We start from the raw sequence: 22158 nt of genomic DNA on the forward strand, positions 1-22158 counted from the left end.
TGCTTCACAGGATTCTGGCCAAACCCCCATTCTTTCATGCTTCTTTCTGACCTATGGGATACAAGAATGCTGGCCACGCCCACATTCCATGCTGCCAGGTAGCACTGGGATTCCCTCTGTTAGTTTACAACACTACCAGTAGTTGAGGAATGTAGAGGTGGCTGAGTGGTGAGGAAGAGACTTGAGGTGACTTTGGAGTATAGTAGAAAATTGATGCTCCCACCCCCACCTGGCCCCTTGAGGTTTCAAACCTCAAGCAATGGCGTGCTGCCAGCAAGCCTAAATCCCCGACCTGGTCCCTGCCCTAGTCTTCTGCTCTGGGCCTATGTGTCTGCAATACTGTTGCCATCACTGCTGCCACACTTGGAGGAGCTGCCAACAGCTTCTCTCAGCAGCACATGTGAGTGGCCGCCCAAACACCAATTCAACCTGGTCAAACACCCCACTGGGGGCACCATGACCCCCTTACTTGTTTCCTCTCCCCGGCTCTGATGAGCCACCTTTCTGTTTTGAGCATTTCTGAGATAGAAACTAAATATATGCTCAGGCTGGGGTGGATAGCGGTCCTCCTGTGAAAGATATGCTCCACCAGGCCTGGTCCTCTCTAGTTGGGATGGTAGACATGTCGCACCATGCTCAGTCATTGGTTTAGATGGATTATCCCAAACTCAGTCCACTGCAGCAGATTCTTGACCACACGTGAAGCTCTTTGTAGGGCCTCAGACATTGAACCTCATTCTCCTCACAGGACAGTTGTGAGGAAACAAGGGATTTATATAGAGAGACCTCTGGAAAATGGCTAGGCAGAGAGGGAGAGGCCTTCAGATAAGGTTTTGGCAATTTAGTGCGCATCTGACAGGAAGATACCAGAAAGGGCTCAGGTGGGGCCTGTTATTAATAGTGGAACAGCTGTGGGATTATGAACCGAAACATGGCTCTCTTTCATTATTACCCTATCCCCATGAAGAAGGGGATCCTTCACTTTGTTCAGTTTTGCAGCTGGGGAAACCGAGGCACAGAAAAGCCAGGTGACCTACTTATGACCTCAAATTCACAGGAAGCTCGGCCTGACTTCTCTACCATGATCCCTAGGACAATGGGTGCTATTCAGTCCACTTCTTGTGGTGGGAAGTCCACTTCTTTTCAGTCGTGGGTCTTGAACTCTAGGATTGGGCACTGTTCCCGAGCTCCTCAGCTCAAGGCTAGCACTCTATCACTTGAGCCCACAGTGCCCTTTCCAGTTTTCTGGTGGTTCTTTGGAGATAAGATTCTCACAGATGTTCCTGCCTGGGTTGTCTATGAACCATGATCCTCATATCTCAGCCTCCTGTTTAGTTAGAATTAGAGTTCTAAGCCACTGGCACCAGATTTAACAGTAATTCTGGTTCTCTCTCTCTCTCTCTCTCTCTCTCTCTCTCTCTTTCAGGAACTGGTTGAATGGGTGCTGTAGGAGGTGGCCCAACGTCCCCAGGTGGCTGGAACAAAGAAAGCCCACTCATTTTGGAGGTGGGCTGTGGGTCAGGAGCTGTCTCACTCAGCGTGTTGATACATCTCCATGAGATAAGCCCTCTATGCCCTTGCTAGACTGTGAGGGTTATTCATTGTCTATCTAGCCATACTGCATTTATTTTATTGTATTCTTTCTACATCATTTTCTAGCACGTGGCCAATATTATGGTACATAGTTATGGAATGAAAATGTAATGTCAACTTAAGAAAGTCATTTAGGGTTCTGGGAATGTGGCTTCATGATACGGTGATTGCCTTGCATGCATGAAACCCTGAGTTCAATTCCTCAGTACCACATAAAAAGAAAAACACGGGAAATGGTGCTGTGCTTCAAGTGGTAGAGTGATAGACTTGAGCAAAAAAAAAAAAAATCATGATTCCCTAGCCCTGATTTTAAGCCCCTTGACTAGCAACAAAACAAAACAAAACAAAACAAAACAAAACCAAAAAACATTTAGTTAGTAAATACAAAATAAGGAACTCATACTTGGAATATATAATTGCTCCTCCATACTGACATGCCACGCCACATACACTTGGTTGAAACTTCTGGAATGTAAGGTTCTGGACAAGAGTGGAGCCTGGCATAGACTCAAGCCCCAGGCATCCCCCAGGAGTTGGTGAAGAACCAGATTCCCTAGAGAAGATAATTTGGTCAGACTTAACCCGTTGTTCTCTGAGAAAGAGAAGTTCCAGTGTGACTGCTGCTCACCACAGTGACCCATGGCCCAATGGCAGGATGCCTGCCCTGTGCCCTAACAAGTCCCACCTGGGATAGTGTCTGTCCTGCCTCCAGGCCAGTTCAGGCCTGCCATTGTACACAACAACCCTTGTTTCCTCCTCAAACAAGCAGCTCAATATCCAACCACAATGGGAACCCAGTCCAAGAGGCACAGGCACAATGGAGCAGAAGCTGCCGAAGCAAGCGTTTGGAAAGGAGCAGAGATCACAGCAGGCAAAGCAGCCATGAGGATGTGTCTGCAAGGAGTCCTTAGCTGGGTTCAACAAAGAGAGACCGGCGTAGGTGGGCGGGGCACTTCCATAACCAATTTGAACATCTAATAAAGCTGCCTGTGGTGGATAGATGGCTTCTGATTTGACATCGGCAACAGAAAAAGGGACGGCAAATTCAATGAATAGTCTCTGGCCAGAGAAACAAGGTCAAACGCTTAAGTTTCTGTACTTCCAGTGGTTCCTGGTATCTCCAGTGTACATCTTTCTGTGGCCAGTTGGTGCCACACCACCTTCTGCAGAGTCTGCGTGAGAAATTGCGTTAGACAAAGAGCTTCAAGGAAGCATGCCTACAGGAAGGGGGTGTTGGTTCAAGGCTTCCCATACACTTGGCTGCACCTTTATAGCCTCTACCTTTATTCTTACTATATTCTTCTTGGCTGTACATTCATTGCCTTTATTCTCATTTTGGCTATTTTTCTATTGATCCGCGAACAGAGCATGTTTTATCTTTCCAGTCCAATAGAGACAGCTTCTCTAAGTAATAAAGACTAAGACCAAAGATTAAATGTGGGCAATGCCCCAATCAATCTATCATCTGATGTGATGTTGCCTCCAGAAACTCCTACAACTTCACAAGCGCTTTTGCAGCTCATGCATAGTAAATATACAGACTTAAAATTTCCAGATATATCCAACAGACAAAATCAATGAATTAAACTAAGTTAGAAAGAGTAATCCCAGTAGTTCAGAGAGTTCTAAAAAAAATGGGACCTCTGATTAAAAAAGTAAAAGAAAGATTCTCCCAACAGTTATGATTATGTTTAGTCCAACATACGTTATAGGGAATAGATGGTGGTTTCACACAAAATATAAAGTTAGTAACATATTTCCTGAACGCGAAGAACCATTTCCTTATACATGAGCTTATAAAGATGAAAATAGTTGGATAAAAATAAAAATAAAAAGAGTATAATATAAGTACAGACTTGTCTTAGGTTTGTTAATTATTAAACATAAAAAGGCTGAATAGATGACACATTCTATTAAACAATATGCTAGACTTGTTTCGCACCACTTAGCTTAAACAGTTGGTAGGATAGTCATCAATTTTCATGTAATTCATCAATGCTTTGCCTTTAAAAAAAATTGATTACGTGCTTAAATAAACAAAGAATCTATATCACAATCACACACTGTATAAAAATGTTAATTCTCCTCAATAAAGATACACTCAAATGCAACTCTTTTGAGTCTGTGTCTGTTTGTCACTTCGCCGACTCCTTGCCCACCTATCCCGATATCCCTGTCCCGTCTGTCCCAGTGCTCCAGCCGAGCTGGTCCATCACACTTACACCTGACTATAGTCCCTAATTCATGTACTTTACTTATATTAAGATATTGTGTTGAAAAAAAAATTTTGTTCATTAGGTCACAGCAATTAATGGCTTGAATGTGCTTAGATGTCAGGTGAAGATTAATTCTGGAAATTCAAAGATTCCAGGTTTTTGAATGGTCACTGCTAATCACAATGAGAGGGGTAGTCTAAGTAAGATTTGGAAATATTTTTGGTCATTCATGACACCAAAACGGCAGAGACAAATTAACAGTGGTGACAGAAGAGAAGGAATAATTCCAGATTTAATGAAAAAATGACAGTAACTAAGGTATACCAGAAATTGTTTTAGAGAACCATTTTTGGTTATTGAACAAATAGTTATCAATTAGTCTTATTCCTCATTGCCTTTAGCATTCTAAATCTCTTAGGCTACTTCTTAATTTCAGTGTAATAAATGTATCTCCTTCTGTGCTATTCTTTCATACCTTATCTTTTTTGCTTTCTAAAAATCTCAGTCTTTCTGTATTTCTCTATGAACATTTCCTGATACTAAATACACCTACAAAGATGGCAGAGGATGCTAATGTAAGGGCCCAATAGCTCATGAGTCATTAATGAAACAACATGGAAAGGAAGACATATTTATTGCTACCTCACATTTTCTGAAAAGCTGCAATGCCGTAATTTAAGTCAAATTTCCATTATTTGTCTACATAGTGTCATTCAGAGCACATAAGCACAAATATGAGCTAGGTGCTGGTGGTTCACACCTGTAATCCTAGCTACTCAGGAGGTTGAGACCAGAGGATTGTTTTTCAAAGCCAGCCTGGTCAGGAATGTCCATGAGACCATTATCTTCAATTAGCCATCAGAAACCTGGAAGTGGTGCTGTAGCTTAATCGGTAGAGCACTCAACTTGAGCTGAAGAGCTGAGGGAGTGCCCCCAGGATCAGAGTTCAAGCCCCACGGCCAACAAAAAGTGCAAATATTACCTTAAGTTTACCAAAAGGAAGGACAAGATCAATAATCTTCCAAAGCAGAAAAAAATAATTTCAAAATGATTCAGTGCACCTACTTTTGCTGAGTTATTTAAGTTATGGCTTCTTTGCTAGATATATTCTCTTCCTTTAAAAATTGTCCCATATTAGCTTTACAATAAACTTCATCTAATATTTCTTGTTTCAAAAGAGAAGTCTATACAGTTGATGTCACTTAGCTTTCTTATTATCTGAATTCAAAGCCAGACCAGGCAGGAGAGTCTGTCAAACTCTTATCCCAAATTGAACACCAAAAACCAGAAGTGGAGTTTTGGCTCAAGCAGTAGAGTACTACCTTTGGGGGCAGGTGGGCAGGAAATACAACTGTTCAGGGACAGGATCCAGCCTCTGGATTCAAGCCCCAGAACCAGCACAAACTAAACAAACAAGCAAACAAAAATCCCAGATATTTCTTTGGGAACTTCCTTAAAAGACTACAGGTCAGAGAAGAGGCTCCTTTTGCTGATCATACTCACTGGATCCTGCTTTTTTGGAATCCTTATTGCTCTGGAGAACTCAGGACCAGACCAAAGGAATTAATAACTGACTCGTACATCAAAAGAATTATCTCAGGGGTGAAATATCCATCCATATGACACTTTAAAACCTCCACGTCTTTGTTTCTTTGCAGGAGAGCACTTTTAAAACAACGTTATTTCCTTTTGTTCTATGCTGGCTGTCAAATGGTACATTATTTACTTTTGTAATACTCTCAACTAGACGTTTAAAGAAAAATTTTATATGAGTAAAGAACACACTCGAAAAAGCCAGGGCAGAGTTTCCTTCAAGCCTTGGGCTACTTTTCTTCTACAGTAAAAAGGAAAGCACAAGGTAACTTGAACTTTGTTATTCCTCTATGTTCCATTCCTCTCCTGGGGTCACTTTCCACATCCAGTAAAAGTTACTTCCAGTAACAATCGATGGTGCTGCTTGAGGTATAATGAATCCTTTCTGGCTTCATTGAAATAACACTAGGACACATTTGTATCTGAGGTAACACGTGTTTCAGAGACAACTCAGTAAATAGAAAATATGAAGTTTATATTGCTTATAAATACATTATACATGAGTACATTGAGTTCAAACTTTGTAAGTTCTCTGTAAATTAAGGTGAATTTTAAATGGGAAGAAGGTTCTCAGAACATTCTTTTTGTGAGTGTATGTGCAGTTCATAATTTCCCAAGTGTATATGAGCTACCAGTAAGGGAAACAATAGCAATAATAAGAGAAAGAGAAGTTCTGTGTTTAAGTATAAGGGTTCAATACAATATAGCAAACTACAAATAAGACAACATTGAAACAATAAAGCCAAGTCCAGTATGTAGATTTATAGGAGTGATATACAGAAAGCAAGACTCCTACGTAGAACATGAAGTATGAGGCCACTCTCATTCTAAATCATCCTTCCTAATCATGCAATTTTGTAGAAAGTAGAATGGAAGAATAATACTGTTTCCAAAGCAAGTCAGATATATGAGCATTGATTTAACTGGAAAAAATGTCCATCTTGTGAGAGCAGGGATTATACTAGCAATGAACTGGTGGCTAAGATCACATTCCTTTTTTTTCTTCACTTGTATATGTATATTTTTTTGATGGTGGTGGTCTTGGCACTTGAACTCTGGGCTTGCGAGCTCTCTCTCTTCTATTCAGCTCAAGGCTAATGCTCTACCACTTGATCCACAGTGCCATTTCCAGTTTACTTTTAGTTAATTGGAGAAAAGAGTCTTTGGGACTTTCATAGCAGGGCTGGCTTTGAATCCGAATCCTCATATCTCACCACAACCCAGCTTATGATCACATTGCCAACAGTGTACACTCAGGATAAGTAATGTGTGTGTTCATCTATCTTTATAAGAATTCTTGAGTTAGGGACTGGGAAGGTGGCTCAGGGGTAGAGCTCTTGCCTTGCATGCATGAGGCCCTGGGTTCGATTCCTCAGCACCACATAAGCGAAAAAGAAAAAACCCAGAAGTGGTGCTGTGACTCAAGTGGTAGAGTGCTAGCCTTGAGCTGAAGAGCTGAGGGACAGTGCCCAGGGCCAATGTTCAGGCCCTATGACCGGACCCCCCCACCAAAACAAAAAAAAAGAATTCTTGAGTTAAAAATCTGGGCTACAGCTTAGACATTACTCTCACAAAAATGTTTGTAGTTAAAAAGTTGATACTCCTGGAGAAATAAAACCTTAGAATGAAACGGAGTCTGGGAAGTTCAGTTTGCATCCAGCTTAGGCAGAACAGTCTTTGCAACAGTACATATAATAAAGCAACTAAAAGCTGGATTGGAAGAATGGCTAAGGTGATGGAATACCAGTTATGAGCAAGATTGCTGAATAAGAGCTTGAGGCTTTTGCATGCATGCATACAAACATACACAAACACACAGAGGCACTTATATGTGCACACACAAATACACAAATGAAACAACTCTCAGAATGTGTAGAAAAGTTAGAAAACAACCGAATATATATCCTGAATAAGATTACAATCAAGTGATAATTTTTAATATTAGAAGTCCTCAAGTGAACTTCCTTCAAAAAAGTTTGAGAATCTTACATAGGTAGGGACCAAAGATAGTAAGAGAGTCAGTAAATCATTATTATAGGGATCGCATCCATAGAGGAATGAATCAGAGACCCCACAAGTGCATCTGAAAATATTCATATCCTGTGTCAAATGTTAGAACATCTTTGAAAATAGTAGATAAGCAGTCTGAACAGTCACTATGGTGTATAATATCCCTGGAGAAGTTCAGAAGTTGTAGTCTGTATCTAGATTAAGTAAACCAAGCAACTATGGCAGGGCAATGTGATACAAGCCTAGAATTCTAGCACTGAGATTAAGACAGACAGGAGATTAGAGAGTGGAATTACATAGTGATACCTTCCCTGGACCAGGTAGGATAATTTTGTCTTAACAAAACAAAACAAACAGGAAAGGAATACATAGTTGGAAGTTTGGTCTAATTTTGTCATTATGTTTTGAGAAGTCAAATTTTCTGTTGAAATGCAACTCATACTTAATCCTCACTTGTGTTTTAAATTCTCTCTTCATTACAGAACATTCCTAGATGCAAAATGACTCATGATTCCCATCCAAAATTTGAAAAAGTAAGTAATCATTATTCTGATGTATCCCAAAGAAATGATGAACGATTACAAAAACTTAAGCCTGGAAAAATAACAAAGTTCGTCTAATGTAGGATTTTGAAGATCTTGCTAAATTAGAATTTAGACATAAAATAAATATTTTGATTTTGTTTTTAATTTCATGCTCTATCGGATGCTAAAATTTCTTTTTAAGTAGAGGGTTTAATTGACAAATTCACAAATGATTTTGCATTCTATTTGCCTAGAATATTCTTTCAAGAGAGTTATATAATTAGAACTTATTTAATAGATAATTCCAATAACTAATGTATAAAATGATCATGTGAATGTTGTAGACAGAGTTGCCAAAAATTGATCATATTAATTTATAAATTGAGAATAAGAGCAATTTTTGGAGTCTTTGTTATAACATGGTATGAAGAGAATAATCGTGTGATATCTATTGTCTTCTACCTGTATGTAACCCAAGAAGCAATTTCCTTAATTATTTGCCACCGTATACAATGAGAAAAATGTTAGTTTTGGGGTTTCTTTTTATTTTTGTTTTATTGGTTTGTCCTAGGGCTTGAACTCTGGGCCTGGACACTGTGTCTGAGCCTGTTTATGCTCAAGGCTCATGCTCTACCACTTCAACCTCAATGCCACTTGAGTCTGACTTTTGTTGATAAGTTTATCAGATAAGAATCTAGGAATCTTCCTGCCTGGGTGGGCTTTGAACTGTAATCTTCTGACCTTAGCATCCAGAATTTATATGATAGTTAAAAAATATAAATATAAATAATATTTGCAAGTGTTCTGATCTCAAGAATACCAGTGGGGGGGAAATGATGCAACCCAGATTATTGTGGTGTTCTTTCCAAAACATGTGTGGCATCACATTAGCAGAGTTGTATTTTTTTCACAATAGAGATAAGCTATTCATGATGTGAATTAAGGGGAGTTTGAGGTGCACCCTAAAAGTTCTAAACTGTTGGGCTAGGATGACTCTATGTCATAAATATTGGGATTGGTGGTCATAAAAATAATAGCTTACTGTGATAAACAATTGCTTACTCTTGAAGAATTATTACCTATGCTACATAGTTTTATCCTCAACAAGAATGTGGTTATTTTTCTGTTGACTCTCAATCTGTAACACCCCATTGAAAAATGCATCTATTGCAGAATTACATAACATGCAAGCCGGTACTGTTTTGAATCTCTCAGGTATGGAGTTTTCTGAATTTGAAAATGAGTAGTTATTAGTCATTGGAATGTTGAAGAACACATATATTCTGTCTTCTTAACAACTTATTTACTTTTAAAAGTTATAGGTTTCCATAGAATTAAACTGTTTTCGCTTTTAGTATGAGAAAGTACTATATTTATTCTTTTTTCAAAATATTAGTAAGTATATTGTGAAAATATTTTCTATTCGGATAGCATTCAAGTTGATGGTCCTCTGATTAAAAAGGAGGTAATTAATTCAAATTAGACGCCAAACAGTATTGATTTTTAAAAAGTTACTACATAAAGAATAATATTTACTATACGAATACAGTGAAATTTTATTTCATGCAGCTTATTTTTAAAATTTAATTTTATTGTCAAAGTGATGTACAATGGGGTTACAGCAATTTTAAGGTAATGAATACATAAGTTTTCAAACTTGTTACCCTCTCCCTCATTTTCTTCAGTTTTCCTTCATCCCAATACTCCTCACAAGTTGTAATGTATATTTACAACACATTGTCTTGTGAGTATTGCTATTGCATTGGTTTGCCTTTGTCCTTTGTCTCACCATTTTGTTGTTCCTCTTCCCTTCTCTAATTAAGGTAAATATATACACAATGCACAGGCTACCAAAATCAAATACAGCAGGGAATAAAGCATAGGGGAAAACCCCCAAAGAAAACAGAAATCACATAGTACATTAAAAACAACAGCGGCAAATAATATTCTCTGTCTCCATATCTTGGAGTTCATTTTGCTCAGAATCAGCTTATATGGTTATATATATGCATAACAAAACCACTGGAAAATAATAGTTTCATTGACACTATATCATGAAAACAACATGTTAGCTGTTTTTGATGGTAAAGGTGGGGTTAGGATTGGTGAATTCGCGGTTCTAATAAAGGAATTTCAAAAGAGTTTTAAAATTATAACAGGTAAATTTTTATTTGTTCAAATTTTTTAACAACTAGCCTTTTATGAAAATTTAAATTTGCCTGGGAAAATAGGCTTTCATGCAAAGTAATCCATGGAGACTTAGTTGAGAGGGAGCAATGTGGGTAAAGATGGCTCATTTTCACACTAAACAAACAAACCTCAGAAACCTTTCTATAAATCCTGTAGGTTCCCTTGAGAATTGTTCTTACCCAGGAAATCTACTCTTACTGTGTGAAACAAGGTTGTAGTGGAATTTAAATTCAAAGTTCTTAAAAAAAAGACATCAAAATTTGTGAATTGACTTTAATTACCAAACAGTAATTCTCTGAAAAAGATAATTTGGGTCCAAATATTTAGGGAGAATGTGCCCTCAACAATGAAAGAAGGTATTGGGTTTACACTTTTCTGTTTGTAGTACTTTCCACAATGTCTTTGCACTTGAAACACTGAACCACAGAAAAAAATCTGATTGGATACTTGAAACCAATGATTTCACATTTCTTAGTAGCTTACAAAATATAATATCCTTATTAACATGAGATAGTGAAGACTTCACTTATTAAATAAGCCAAAAAGTTTTGGGATCAGAAAAGAATTGAGCAAATTGAAAAGGCAAGAAAAATCATTCTTAGAAGCCCTAGGTAAGCATATTGGCTTCAGGAGTGGAGGGAGGCCAACTTTTTGATATATATTGTCTTAATATTTTTGCTACCTAAAGTGAATTTACAGAGCCTATTAAGCTCACTACAATGCAGAACAGATGGAATGAAGACATGAAAATAAATTCCACATCCAAATAAAAGAGTTTTAAAAGGAAAACCATGAAGATTTAGTGTGGGTAGAGCTGTTCAGATCTGGTTGAGTCAGCTAGAGTAGCAGTTGAAGCACACTTCTTGCTCATAGAGACGTGACCCACAGGCATTTCTGCCTAACTTGCCAGCCATTAGCTGTCCATGCTCCCTACAAGCCCCCGGGGGACCAATCAGTGCCTGTCACCAAGCAGTGCCCATCACAAGTGCCTTACATCAACTCCCCACTAAGTAATTGCGTGGGAAGCACTCAGGAGGTTGGGAAAGCTGGGGCTATATAATCCCCCCCCCTTGTGCAGAAATAAACAAGACCTGCATAAGCCTGTTCTCCCAACAAGTGTTCCTTGTGTGATTCATTCATGCTTACCTCTTGCCGGAGATCTAGCCCTACAAATGGCACCCAATGAGTGGCTCGATTGCTTTCGGCAGATGGATGGCCTAGGGTCTAGTGCAAAATTAGTGCCCCCATGGGCAACCTTCCCCCCGCAGCAGGAGAGCCTCAATCACAAGCACTTGTTGCCCTGCTCTGGAGTAGGCAGATAAAAGTATTAGAAAAGGAAGCTAGATTAATATGGGAAATAGTGAATGAATTGTGTCCCTGGATTGACCCCGGACCATTTGGGATCCAGACAGGTGGACTTATGTCCTTCAGGCAGTTCATAAAAAGGAAGTCCGTGATGGCTCTGAGCTGCCCCTAATCTTTTACCCCATTGTCATAGCTATACAAGCCTGTCTATCAGAGAAAGAAGAAGGGGAAACTCTGCAAGCGCTTAACACCTCGCTGCAAGAAGAAACAGAACAAAAGGAAAATAGCGAAGCTGCTCTAGCACACCCATCTTCTTGTGACACAGCAAACAATTCCAGCAAGAACACAGATATCCAACAACTTACACTATCATGTGACCCCGTGAGCCAGCCAGCTATGCTTGTAAAACCGCCTCCCCTACACTATCAGTCCCAGGAAGCCTGCTCAATCACTTCTTTTGGCTGTTTAGGCCAGCCTTGGAACTCCCCTCAGAAAATTTTGTATCCTCGGGCAGAGATATCCAACTTTGCCCAAGAACAAAAACTTGTTGTTCCCCCTGTAATACAACAGTGTTCACAGGCCCCACATCTACCATGGCAACGACAGCCAAGCCTATAAATGAACCCCAGTTCATGTTCTCTGTAAACGTCCACCGAACCTCTGCACGACCAAACCAATGGTACCTACCCCCGTGACCCAAAAATACCGGGCCGCTTTCAAGGAAGATGGGTTACACTCCCCGAATGCTCAACAGATGCTCGAAACCCTTAGCATTGATCTTAACTGCCCCCATGATTGGAAGAGCTTAATGATCTGTAGTCAACAAGAAAGTTTAAAAATGGCTTAGAACGTATTCCTAAGTAGGAGTTTTATAAATGGCTTTGCACTGTGGTTTGTGGTTATTTTATTTTACATGGGATAATATTTTCTACTACCTATAAGTTTTGGAAAAAGAAGAAAATTCAAATTTACTACCGTAGAGGAATATGATAGAAATAGAAGACAGATTGTATGTTTGTCAAATCTCTGATGAGTACCCATATTCAAGACTTAAAGTCATATTTCTTACTATGTTAGACAGATAGGGAAAACATAAAAAACCATATGATAAGGCAACTATTTGTGACTTTTTAAATGTACTTATTATGTGATGAAATTTACTTTATTAGTTAAAGTTTTGGTTTGAAATATGGGAGGCTGATCTATTTAACAGATTTTTGAAGTCACCTACTGAAAAAATAAATGGTGGGTGGTATAATTTCTACACTTTAATGAATGGATAAACCTGTTTGACATTAGTGCTGGGTAAATAAATCAACTCTATTGTAACTTGCTCCCTACACTTCAAAAACTATTTATGTCACTAAATATCATCTACTTGTAAAGTGTTATTTGGCAAATGTGATTTTTAAAAGTTTATTTGAAAAGGAATATACTTTCAGGAGATTAAATGTAGGTTATCATTTGTTTGACAATGACAACATTTTTATACTACAGAACCAACTTTTACTGAAGTACCAGTGTTTTGAAGCACTAAGGATGCTCTCAATTAATGTTTTTCTGAATTATATTTGACCTCTATGTCAAGTATTCCTAGCATTGGTAGACCAATTATGGATCTATCGTTCCAGGAACTATTTTTTGGCCTGATGATGCTGGACTGAAATCATTCATTAATCCTTAGGAGAGGGGTATTACAAATGATCTTGTGACATTTGTGGTCTTGTTCAAACATATATGATGGTCATCTGAAAATTGAAAGTTTGAATTACTGTACTTTCACATTTTGTGATTTCATCTTGCATTTTAACTTGCCTTGCATTTCCCAATTGATTACTGATAATTCCTGCATTTCAAGGAATTGGGGCCCTGAAATATGGGAAATGAGTAATTGAGATGGGTCTTCAATTACTTTCTGTTGGCATGTTGCATGGGCCTAGGTGAGAACTCTTGCCTTAGTTATCTGATGATGCAGATATCTGGGACCTGGGATCCTAGGACTGGTGGATCCTGTAGAAGAATAATAGCTTTTAGACATCATATAAGCAAAATTTGAGTATAATCAGTAGGAATGCTTCAGAAACATGGAGAAAAACAGTTTGGGACCAGCGAGTTAAAACAATAAACAGAGCAGCAGACTAACAATCCCTTATAGATTAGAAGAAAACAACATTTTTTTTTTTACCATGTGAATTCAAAAGACCAAGAACATTTAGAAGGTATCACAAGTTTATACCGAAAACATTGCAGTGATACTTTTTATATTCTAATATATATTCTTATCCTGATTATTTATATTCCAATCTATTTATTGGAATAAATATCAATTAATTTTACAAATTATCAATTAATTCTAATAAGATTCACTGTGTGAAATATAAAATCAGCACATATAAATATAAAATATATAATAATATATAATATTAGAAAATGTTTTGCATTTTTCTGTTGTAGTAAGGGTAACAAAGGCAACTGTTTTATTTATTTTTTATTTCTTTTTGCTTATGTGGTGCTGAGGAATCAAACCCAGGTCCTCAGGCATGCAAGGCAAGTGCTCTACCACTGAGCCACCAGAGGCAACGGTTTTAAAGTATTATTCCATTACCTCTACCTCAGTGTTTGGTAGAATTAGAGCTAAATCTTTACCATTCGGAGATATAAAGCCTAGAGGCAAGAGGAAACACTGTGATTATGACATTACCAATTTAAGGCCTAATAATGAGGAGAAACATATGGACTTCTCCTGGAGCTATGGAATATATTTTGTGATAGAAAATTAGTGGTGTAAGTTCCTTCCTGGTTGGATGGTAGACGGGCCAAGACATTAGGTAATCATACATATGAACAATTTTTCACCTTCTTGGCTTTAGCTTCTTTTGAAATGTTAGGGTGTAATAAACAATTATATTTTGAAAAAATACCTTCTAATCTGAACAGTTCTGTCTGAACTGTTCGTCTCTCTATTATCCCTTGTAACAGATTAGTTTTGCTCCAATAAGACAATCTATGCTGTCAGGGTAAGATTTTGGTTGGTCTGTTCCTACATGGAGCAAGGGTAAAGGGTCAGGGAGACATTTGTGCCAGTAAGACCTCATTTGGGAAATTTTAAGCTGCAGAAGTTTAGAAGTAGCTCTAAAGCAAGGCTTACTTTGAATCCATTAGCTCCACAAAGCTAAATCAGTTAATAAATAAGTACTTGAAAATCCATCATCTTTGGCCCTAGCTATAAAGGCTTCAAAGTATGATCCAATTTCAAATGAAAAAAATTGCAAATATGAGCAATCGAACAAACAATATAAGTTTTTTCCACCATACACAGAATTTTACAGAAATAAGATGAATAGCAATTTTGGGAACAATAAGGTTTCCTTGTTACAAATAGGCAACCAAAGATATATACCTGTCTTAAGATTGCATCATTAGCTACTTAAATTTACAGGATACTACATGCTTCAGCAGCACGTCTACCCGAATCACAATACAGAGATTTACATGTACAAGGATGATATGAAAATTTGTGAAGCATTGCATATTTTTCATTCTTGAGATGCAAGAAATGAAAAACAATTATTAAAAAGTTGATTACAAATATACAAGTATAAGAATACATGTAATTCATAGAAATAAAAGTTAGTTTGACATCATTCAATCTTCACCTTTTTAGAAAGGCCTTTACATAGCATAACCTTTATAAAAATTTTGAAATAAGATAACATTGTCATTTTATCCTAAAGAAATAAAATTCTATAAGGACCTAAGAATTAAAGGAATCTTAAACTGTTTCTATATGGAATGCAATCTGAAAGGACACATTTATTAATGAAACTATATATTATAAAACAATATCGAATTCAAAGTATTATATCTAGGAGAGAATGAAATAGATTATGGACATTATACAAACACAGTACTAAATATTTTTAAATATACTCTTTTCAGACAAGCACCAGAAATATCTTTAGTTTCTGTACTACTCATTTCAACAGATAAGTTAAAATTATTTCTGATTAAAAAATCACAAACTCTATAGAAATCATTAAAGATGTATACAAACAACTTGAATATATTTTGACATCAAAGTCAGGCAATTCACTTGGAAGAATACCATGGAATCCATGAATTTTTAAAGTAAGATATTGCTGTTGCTTTGTATTGTGAAAATATTTTGTATGGACACATAGGATGGACTGGCAATTTTGAAATTTAAGAAACTTAACCAAACCATTAGGACTTAGGAGAACAATTTGTACTTATCCTTTTGGCAATATCAAATGCAGTTTCTTCCAAGTTGTGCTTCAGACCTGGTTTGATATAATGGTTCACCAGAAGGAGATCCAGCATATCTTTGCTATATCTATTCCCAGCAGCAAGATGCAAGGGGGTCAAGAGGCCTTTAGTTTGGGCATTGGTATCTGTATCATGATGAAATAAAAAGCCACTCTGGTATTATTCCATGTATAAGTACTGTGCAGGGGTGTCCAGCCATTCAGTTATTACATGAATATCTGCCTTGAGCCATCAAGTCATAGACAATGTCTAAGTGTCCACTGTAGGCCTCTCGATGAAGAGGGGTATATTCATCGTCATCCCTAGTATTCACATGAGTGGCTTTTTAGGAAAGTCGTCTCTGCGCTGTAGTAAGGTGATTATTTTCAGCAGAACAAAGAAGAAATTTTCTTGATCCTATTCCATTTTTTTCTTGCAATTGATACCATTTCTCACTTTTTCATCTTGTTCCTCAACTTCATCAGAATTGCCTAACCAGAGACTTTGAGTGCCAGTGATAATGAGCTGTCCATGTATTTCCCCAATAGTTCACATTGGATGAAATGCTCAGAAAAATCCGGTGAAATTTCTGCATCTGTTTTTTTTCCACTAGTATTTATTTTCTCTTTTTTTCATTTTTACTATTCTAAATTATTCGAACTGGAGAGTAGGGAATTGCTAGAGAGCAGAGGAAAGATTTTCCTCCGTATTCAAAGGTACAGACTGAAAATGAGGACCAGTGATGTCTTCATGTGCAGCTTATTCTAGGAATGAGAAAATAGGAAATAATGACTTCTATGTAAATGAATTGGGAATGGCAGAGCAGAATGCGAAATGATGCAACCAAAAATATAAAAGAAAAATAAATTAGGATAATTAAGGAGCAATCATATTACCTATGAGAACCATGAAAGGGAGAGAAGAAGAGAGAGACAGATGTGCAATGATCTAGCTAGCCAAAAATCCATCCCTCTGGTCAAATTATAGAGCAAATAATTTTATTTTTTAAAATAGATGGAAATAGAATTTAAGGTCAGATGCCTCCATTGTTTTTAATTATATTTTTATTATCTTAAATACTTGTATAAGGGAATTTCCCTTCAACAAATCAAGTTTTTTAAGTATAACGGATATTTATATAACTTTTCCACACCCTTCCAAACCTCACCCCACTTTAATTTTTTCTAGTTTCATACTATCTGCATTGAATATTATACCTTCACTCTCTTCCTCCATAACTTTCTTTATTCCTTCCTTTTGACTTCCCCTCACATCTTCCAAGTGATAGTTTCCTGGTATTCATTTTGTTGGAGTAAAGTTCAATTTCATAAGAAATTACACCTTTGAAATACTCCTCTGCAAATAGCATGGTTTGGTTAATATTTTTGTGTAAACTTGTATAAATTTCTAGCTTCCAAATATGAGACAGAAGATGGGTCCTTTGTGTGTCTGGCTCTGACTTAGTTCACTTAATATATTTTTAGATCTATCCATTTCGTTGCAAATAATGTAACAGTCTTCAAAATGGATGGATGCAATCCAATTGTGTATATGTGCCACACTTTCTCCAACCATCACTCCGCCAAAGAATATCTGGGCTGTTTCCGTAACTTGGCTACAGTGAATAGTGCAGCAGTGAACATGGTTGTGAAAGTGATTTTACTGTAACCTTTTGGATGAATTCATCACTAACTTTATGGGAGCAATCCTCTAGCCAGTTTTCCAGAATAAGTATATCCCTCCTTTCATCTTCATCACAATGTATTTCAAGTCCTCAAAAACACACTTCCCCCTACAAGTCTCAATAAGCTAATACCACACTGTGCCCATATTCTTTCAATACATTTTTTTCATAATTATACATATAATTTAGTGAGAACCTTCTATATACTTTCCTAATGTGGGAATGAGGGACATGACAGAGTAAAAGTAAAGAATATGCAATTTAATTAGCTATTATCATATTTAAAATAATTTTAAGCATAATATTATTTTAATCTTTATTTGATTACTTCATCTAACCCCAAAATTATAACAGGTGAGTTAAAAACAAAGGCAACAAGTGTGGTTTGATTTTCACGCTCATTTGTGAGGTTGCGCAACATGGGCAGATAGATGGATTGGAATTAATAGCTCTTTACTATTTTGTTAATGTACAGATGGTTTTCCCAAACTGATTCTCGCAATTTGTATTCTATTCAACAACAATTAACATGTGATAATTTCCTTTGTTTTGCTCCTTATTAACTTTTGTTTCCATTTTATTTTATAATGGATGCTTTTATAAATCTACTGTAGATACAAAAATATGTTAAAATATTTCTATCCGTATGCATTGATATATACATACACACATATATTACACAGGTTATAATTATAATGTATAACTTCAGTAACTGTACAATTTACTAAATTATTAAAACTATCGACGCCTCATTCCTGGCATCCTGGTTAGTCGTGAGGCTGGGATCTGATGATCATGGTTTGAAGCCATCCTGGGCAAGAATGACCAGGAGCCTCTTATCACCAAACAACCAACAGAAAATCAGAATTGGAACTTTGGCTCAAAGTAGTAGCCTTGAGAAAATAATCTCAGGGACATCAACTAGGCTCTTAGTTCAAGAAGTACAATCTACCCAAATGAAATCTATTTAATTTACACCTATGTAAGTAAAGTATTTCCATCACCCAAATGCACAACCATGTTCATTTGAAAGGTAACTCTTTTTTGTCTGAAGTACCATAAAACATTTTCACTTAAGTTGAAAGAATTGCCCCATGGGTTCATTCTATCTCTCTCATGCATTTTTCCACTCAAATACTCAAATCTTACAATTATTCCAATTATTTAAAATCATCGCTTTTTACTTTAATACCCAAATATTAGAGTTTGATTTGAGTGTCTTGTGCCCCCTAAATGGGTGTTCTTACCACGTTGTGATGTCCCCAGCCATAAATTATCCTGATTATTTTTCAGATACTTGTGTATGACCTTGGGCTCAGTCCACGTTATGTTATTCTTCCTGGAATTTAGAATAACAGGTGCATGGCATTGTGTACAGATCTTTGTCCAGTCTGGGCTTTAACCACTATCTTCACAAGAGTAGACTCTCATGTAGTCAGGATTTTCATAAGCTTGTCTAGCTGATGTTTTTTTTTTTTTAGGTCTTTGCATTTCCTGCAGATTCTTGAGTACTGAATTAATTTGTTTTCTTTCATTTGAATGTATATGTTGAGTTGTTCCTCACTTTTCCTTTTGTTTCTTTCAATCAAGTTCTTATCGAAAGTGCTGAGAAACCAATTCTTCTTTTTCACAATAGTCTAGGTGAATATGATTTATTCCAAAGAAATTTCAGTAATATTTAAACACCTTCATATCTATGGATGGTATATAAATGATAAGTGCTGCGAAGGGTCTTTTATTTTCACGGCAGTCTTTGTCATACACAGACAGATCATGAAATATATGAAGATAATAAAACTACAGATGCAAGCAAAGAGAAGAAAAACCTATTATTAATTGTTTGAAAGAGGCTTCCCTTCTAGTGAAAGGAATACGTTGCTTGATGCAGGATTTCACAAAATTATATTGCTAGGAGGAAGTGAAAAATCATCTAATTCTACAGAATTGAGGAGAAGAATCAAACTCCTTAATAGTTTATATTTGGGTCAAATAAAAGCATGCTTCCAAAAAGAGAGTTAACTTTAGAGAAACATGATGAGTTGTATGTAAATAGGTGCTTAGCTGATTTTGTTAATTTGTAAACTCATACAGGAAATAGAGTACAGCAAGGTAAAAAAAGATCTTCGCATTTCAATACTTATGTGTGTGTGTGTACACATGCACGTGTATACACGCACGTGCATGTGCAAGTGCTCATTCATTCATCATCCCTAAGCTTCTGTGACCGAGGATAGTGGTTTACCACTTGAACCATCGTTCCACTCCTGTTTTTTTGGAGATAATCGGGTGTATTTTCATGATTGGGCTGGCTTTGAACAGTGGTCTTCATATCTCAGCCTCCAGAGTAGCTAGCTAAGCTTATTCAGCCTCCAAGTAGCTAGTTAAAATTGGGCCTGACTATGCTTCACTGCTCTTTTATTCTTGTCCTGAGGTGTTCACATGCCTAAGTCATATATATGTCTAGTTGCTTTAAGAAATACTCTTACTGCTTGGCACCAGGGTCTCCTATCTGAACTCTTAACTACTGAGGAGGCTTGAAAACAGAACCCAGGCCAAAAGTTTAGTGGACTTCCTTCTCAATCTATAGCTGGGTGCATTGGATCATTTCCACCATCCTGCACTATCTACAGGTTCAGACTGGAAGAACTACAGAATCCAAGCCTGCCAAAGTAGGAAGCTAGACAAGTTGGTGTGCAACTCTTATGCCATTGATAATGGGAAGGATAAAATGACACATCAGGTGCATATTCTTGTGGAAAGGGATCCCTTATCCAAAAATTAACCACTGATATGACACCAGTCTAACAAAAACAATACCCCAAGTTGAACACAATTTCCCACAACCAAAATAAGTATATACTTTAACATCCAAAAACTTAGTACAATCTGCTCTTTGCTCTAATATCAGCTTCATCTAATTATCATATGATGTGACAGAATAGTTTCTTCATTAAACTTATTATATATTTAAAAAGACCTAGAAAATTCTTTCTCACTTATTAAGTGCAAACGAATGGCAAATTGTCTCATTTCTTACATATTTGACTACCACTATAAATTCATCTTATGATTATTATTAATAGTAATATATTCTGATTTATTACTTTACTTTTTAACAGTTTTTAAATTTTGGCTTCTCTGCTGAAATTGAAGTATTTAAATAGTATCATCAAATTATATTACTTGGGTACTTAGGGCAGTTTTTTAAAAAGTTTTTAACCAATGGTTTCTAGTAATTCTGTTTCTTTAGGGGGGGCTTCCGGTCGTTGAATCAGAACTCTAGGTCTGGGCGCGGTTCCTCAAGGCTAGTTCAAAACTAGCATTGGACCACTTGAGCCACAGTGCCACTTCCGGCTTTTTTTTCTGTTTATTGATGCTGAGGAATCGAACCCAGGGCTTCTAGCATGCAAAGCAAGCGCTCTACCACTGAGACACCTTCCTAGATATCTACGAATTATTAATTGGGATATTATTTAGTTTATTTTTAATTTCAATATAATTTTATTGTAAAGGTAATGTACAAAGGGGATACAGTTACATAAATAAGGTAATGAGTACATTTATTATGGAATGAACATTGTTATCTCTTCCATTGATTTTTTTGCACACTCAAAAAAAACTACTGATGCTTTTCCTGTCGCTATTGACCAATCGGTACTTTTCTTTCTTTGTTCATACATTTTTTTAATAAAATTTATTTACATAGGGCTTACAGTTACTTAAGTCAACTAAAGAGTACACTTCATTTTATTTTCTAAATTTCAAATTTTGAACTTAATTATTTTCTTTTGTTTCTTTAATGTAATTCTTTTTTCAGAGTTGTAGGATAAGTTAATTTAGTTTTGCATAATTTTAACACATGTAAATTATTCAGACACATATTTTGCTTTCACAATAGTTAACATGTGAATACGTAAAAATTATTTTCTTAAATTTTATGTAATTGGTGAATTTAAATAAATTTATTTGCTTATAGTTCTAAACATATTTGTCCATGTAACAAATATTGCATTTTCAAGAAGCACATACTTTATTTAAAAAGGTTTCATTACATTGTCACTTTTTGGAAATATTTGTACTTGAATTAAAAAAAAACTGTTTGAGCTGGGCATAGTGATTTGTGGTTTCCATTTTCAAACTATGGTGGGAAGTGTAAATAGTGTTTGTAATTCGGGAGAGACTGAGAAACTATGAGACTTTACCATAAAATTTCCAGAGTGAAATGATTAGAGATATAGCCATCCCTAGAAAGATATAGAGCACCTGGATATCATAGTCTAAATCTTGAGTTAAAGCACAGTAACATCAATCTTTTGTCAAAATAAAAGAATACATGTTTCAAAATGTTTATTACTTAAAAATTATTTGCAAATTTCTCATGTCTTTTATTTCTTAATTTTCAATTTACTTAATCTATAATATTTTGACTATTTTATTTTAACTAAACTTTTAAATAGCATGAGCAATATTATGATTTCATATGTTAAAATACTTTTACTGTTTGTGATAATTTCCTCTGTTTTATTCCAAATGTGTGTATGTGGTGTGTGTATGTGTGTTTATGTGGGTTTCTTGTGTGTGTGCTTTGTGTGTACTTTCTAATGCTTGGGAGATCTCACAATTTCTTCACATATGTTAGGCCAATGTTTTACCACTGAACTATACTGTCTAGTTATTATACAAATTGTGTTTTAAGTTGTGATTTTCAAATTTTCATTCCTAGTAGGCTTTTTCAAAATTATATATGATAAAATGTGATCCATCTTCTATCCACGTT

Source organism: Dipodomys spectabilis, unplaced genomic scaffold (assembly GCF_019054845.1).
Source record: "Dipodomys spectabilis isolate Male_0828 unplaced genomic scaffold, ASM1905484v1 ptg000503l, whole genome shotgun sequence".
NCBI lineage: Eukaryota > Metazoa > Chordata > Mammalia > Rodentia > Heteromyidae > Dipodomys > Dipodomys spectabilis.